This window comes from Corylus avellana, chromosome ca9, assembly GCF_901000735.1.
Source record: "Corylus avellana chromosome ca9, CavTom2PMs-1.0".
In the NCBI taxonomy this organism is placed as follows: Eukaryota; Viridiplantae; Streptophyta; class Magnoliopsida; order Fagales; family Betulaceae; genus Corylus; species Corylus avellana.
In genome coordinates, this window is record NC_081549.1 from 22,572,234 (window position 1) to 22,577,330 (window position 5,097).

Consider the following 5,097-nt stretch of genomic DNA (forward strand, 5'->3'; position numbering starts at 1 on the left):
AACCGCAATTGAACAAGTTCAAATTAATTAATCCATGAAAACTAAAGCCTACAAAATCAAATATCTAATAACCTCCTAAACGGTGAGAACGACCGCTTCACCGGCCTCCTTCATCTCCTTCATCTTCTTCTTGAAGCACCTGACCATCTGAGAATAAATGAAATAGACATGATGCTCATCTCAGCCACTTCTATACATTCTAATCACAAATCACTATTTTCTTAATTCAGTATGAAAAGAAGTAAATCAAAAAAATATAAATAGCAAAAACAAAAATAAAAAGTGTACAAACTAACCATGTTCTTGGAGTGCGTCCATAAGGCTTTTCTTCAAGATATATTGACAACTTTTTACGGAAGTTCTTGGGATTTTCGTTAAAATTTCTTAAAATCCAATATAAAAGTGTAGCACATATCCCAGGAAAGTTCTCATTGAGCATTGTATCGACTTCTTCTAAACTAATCTGTTATCATTAAATAAATAAATAAACATATTAATATAAAAGTAATAGTACTTTGATTAGAAATTTTTTTTTTTTTTAAAAAAAAGTTGCTCACAAAATTTAAAATAGCTAGATACTTGTCTATTTTCCTTCTGATAGTGGTGATATACATTCCTTAGGAACTTAAGAATGCACGTAGGGTGCTCCGCCCTATGCGCGATGTAATGCTTGTTAGATTTAATGGCACGATTCATCATTTCATGCAAAAAATGGGTTGAAGGATAATGGTCTTTCCAATTTAGTAACCCATACTGTGGGTTATTCAATGAGCAGCTCGAATCAAACCTATGAGGGTCCAGGTCTTTGTATCCTGTAATTGTGTGTATTGTTGCAACAAAGGCACCAAAATAAATTGAGAAGTAAAAAACAAGAAACAAAACTACTAAAATAGACACAAAAATTTAAGTGGTTCGGTCATGACTTGGCCTACGTCCACTGGAGAAGACAGATCAAGATCTTTTATGATGAAAAAACAAGGGAGATACAAACAGTGGCTCACACCCAAAGACTCAAGTACACCCAAAACAACACTTGATAGTGTTTCTACAAAGAGAATTCTCTCACTCTCTCCAATGGCTCACTTGAGCTTTGGATCTTCTTTCTCTCACTATTCTCTAACTCTCTTAGAATGGGATGATCCACAAATGAGCTCTCATTCCTTTATATAGGCAAGCTCCACCAACCCTTCTTCAATGCCCATGAGCCCCTCAACTACCCATGTGTAATTAAGATGCCCAACTCTCAACCATGAGCCTCTCAACTACCCATGTGCAATTAAGATACCCAACTCTAAACCATGAGCCTCTCAACTACCCATGTGCAATTAAGATATTCAATTCTTCAATCATGAGATAGCAAGAATAATTGATGGGTGACAAGTCATACCCAACAATGGTATCAGAGCCCAGGTTTACCAATAAGTCTCAGCCCAACAGTCTACAGGAGAAATGAGTTGTCGTTGCTTCGACCTAGGGCCCGATGTATGAGGGAGAGATTGTTGGAGTTATCTCACATCGGTTGTGAAAGGGGTAAGTGATCAGTTTATAATTACGAGGGAACGCCTCACCTCTTGAGCTAGTTTTTGGGTTGAGATTGACTCAAGACCACCCAACATATATGAATCCTACTCTATCACTAGAACTGTGTGTTATGGGGTGATACAATACATAATAACAAAATTCTTTAACTTCTTGAAAATTGCCTGAGCACAACTTAAGTGTAAAAAGTTCCGAAAAGAATAATTGGAAATCAATGGGGAGAGGTTGGCTCAGATTAATTAGTTCCGGTGTGGACTTAAACCCTGAATAAGACTGGCGACTGGGTTGCCTCGTTTTATATCCAAATCCAACCAAATTTTGATCACAGTCAAATTTTCATATTTGTAGTCTTAGTTGATTTATTCGGTCCAAACTTTGTATGTAAAGAAAGTTACCTAAATATTATTTATACTATTCAAATATTATTTCTTTTATCTTTTTAATTATTTAATTATTTTTTATAATAATCCAGTACAATAATTTTTGAATATATTCGATTTTTTTTTTTATAATTTTTTTATTTTTACAAGTATTAAGCTCATTTTTTGTTCTGGTCTAATAGAAGTTTGGTATGCCATACGGTAGCTCTACTACCAACCCATCAAATCTACTCGAGTGGCTTCCTCTTTCATGTACACCCCAGAATCACTCTTACCAACCATTTATTTATTTTATGACAATGAAATGACTTGACGAAAATAAAATAAAAATTTGAGAAACCCAAAAGATTGCACGGAAATTACAAAGCTGGGGAATGGTCCTCTTTATTTTATTTTTTCCTAGTCTGGGAATGCTTTATCTTTCCTACTCTGCCTTCTGTCTCTCTGAAAACCCATTAATCTACTTGCTTTGTTTAGAGATTTGCAGTAGGAAGGAGGACATGGGTATCCGTAGCCAGTGAAAATATGGCAAAATGACAGATGGAAGAAGGGCGTAAGACAAAAGAGGAACGGTCAAGTAGACTGTAGACATATAATGCAAAATATGAACGTTCCTCTTTTGTCAAGTAGAATGCAAAATATAATGCAAAATAGCATATAAGGCTGTCTTTGGCAATAGAATGAAAAATGAAATAAAACAGTACTGTAGTAAATTTAATTTATGGAAAAAAAAAAATATATATATATATATATATATTTATAGTATAAAAAAGTAAAAAAATTTATTTTGTAATAATTTTTTTATTTAAATAATAATAAAAATTAATTAATGTAATGTAAAAAATAAAAATATTAAAGTTAATTTAATTTTTTTTTTTTTTTTTAATTTTGAGTTCGGTCTAATTGGCTTATTGCCAAACAAAGCCTAAGAAACCCATTTATGGGATGTGACCTGTGAGGACCGTAAATTAGGCGGAAGCATTATTGTTTTGTCTTCGAGTCTCTTTTGTGAATACTTTCTTCATGCGCGCGTTATTTCTTATCCTCACATGGTCTCATCTCATAAATGGAATGAACTTTAGCAAGCAGGGAGGGAGTAGAACTTTTCTGTGATCATCAGTCCAAAAGTCAGCCTTTTAGAATGGACCCATTGCCAAACACACTAGCAGACGAGCTATTTCACGCTTTTGTGATTTGCACCACTTTTTTCTACTGTAATGCATTATCTCTTTCCCCAGTCCGGTAACTATGACAGGTATTAAATGAATAGGTATAATGAGTATCTCTTGTTCCAACGTTCAGTACTGCAGAGATTTTTTCCTCAGAGATCAGTCGACCGCGACAGAAGAAAAGCATTTAGCATTTAATGCACGTGTAAGAGGGAATGGATGTTTCATAAATGGAGGGTGTTCATGGCTATCAATATCAAGGAAGAGAAGGTGTTGAGATTTTCTTGCTGATTTTTTTCCACTTTTTTCCACCCTGTTTCCATGCTTTAAGGTTTCCTACCTCCATGTCTCATTCTTTCGGAAAATGCTTAAGCTTTCAACTTTCTTTGATCCATGCAAAACCCCAATCTTGACCAATCTTGAGTGTTTCAGAAAGCAAAGTCTGTAAACCCTAAACCATCTCTCTTTTGTCTTTCCTTGGTTCTCTGTCTCTTTGGCTAAATTCATACAAGAAGGGCTACGACGGTCAGGTTTGGTCGATTTCCCCTTTGGTTTTGTGGAGTTGACCGTTCTGCTTTTGTCTTAGTCCCTTCTTCCATCTGTCATTTTGCCATATTTTCGCTGGCTACGGATACCCATGTCCTCCTTCCTCCTGCAAATCTCTAAACAAAGCAAGTAAATTAATGGGTTTCTTATTTTCAGAGAGACAGAAGGCAGAGTAGGAAAAATAAAATAAAGAGGATCATTGCCCGGCTGTCTGTAATGGCCGTGCAATCTATTGAGTTTTTAAATTTTTTATTTTATTTTCGTCAAGTCCTTTCATAGTCATGAAATAAGTAAGTGATTGGTAAGAGCGCAATTCTGGAATGTACATGGAAGAAGAAGCCACTCAAGTAGACCTGACGAGTCGCCTAGTAATAGTAAAGCTTCCGTACGGCCATAACAAACTTTTATTAACTTTTATTAGAGTATAGCAAAATATGAGCTCAATACCTAAAAATAAAATAAAATAAAATTATGAATATATTCAAAAATTATTGCGCTGAATTATTATAAAATAATTAAAAAAATAATAATATTTAAATAGTATAAAGAATATTAAGGTAAATAACATTTATGATTTTTTTAGGAAAATGAATATGTTCAACCATTATCTACTTATTAATAGCTGAAAAAACGCCTCTCAACTCTTTTGGCCTTCATTTAATTTTTAAAATGTTTCAACAATCTAAAGCATCTTAATCCAATACCCACCATCCACTACTGTTGAAGTCAACGACTATTGTAAACGTTGACTTTGTGAGTATTTATTAAAAAATAATCGGTATGTTATGCCTTGTTCAATTGTTTGAACAAGGCTCAACAGGTTCATTCTGGTACCTCCAGATCAAGTTGCATGTCTTAACGGTTGGGATGGCAATTTAGGCCTATTTGTACAACTGTAAAACAAAAAAGACAATTTGGGACAATTTCTACCTAATTAATGAGTAGGATTTTTTTTATTAGTTAAAAAAGTCGGTGGTCCGGTGGGCTTCCCACTTGTCTTTTATTCTCCAAGAAGGACTAGGAGAGGGTTTAATTATATAATTAGTTGTATTTTTTTATCAAACGATACTCTGGTACAGTGGTACCTCAATAACACCTCACATGTCCTGCTCTTCGTGTATATATATACCTACAAATCCATCACAAGCCCACTGTACACACCACAAAACATATTAGCACTCCAAAAAAAAAAAAAAAAACTTCAGAAAGTCTCCCTGAATTTTCAGCCGTTTTGACATACCCCATGAATTTTCAAAACTCTCACTTAGGCCCTTTGAAATTTGGTTTTCTCTCACTTTGGACCATTTTAACGTTAAAGTATCAATTTTACCCTCAACCAAAACTACGTCGTTTTGGACTCCAAAACTACACCGTTTTGGGCTTCAAAGCTACATCACTACCCAACCCAAAACGACGTCGTTTTGAGCTTAATATTAAAAAAAGAAAGAAAAATAAAATAAAAA

The 5,097-nt window shown here is 34.4% G+C and overlaps 1 long non-coding RNA gene across 1 annotated transcript; it reads right to left on the minus strand.

Moving 5' to 3' along the window:
- On the minus strand, positions 1-503 carry LOC132191300 (uncharacterized). The gene is made up of 2 exons (XR_009441259.1): positions 297-503; positions 1-139 (listed from the first exon to the last, which is right to left on the minus strand). It is a non-coding gene; the product is annotated as an uncharacterized LOC132191300 (long non-coding RNA).
- Between the last annotated feature and the right edge of the window lie 4,594 nt (positions 504-5,097).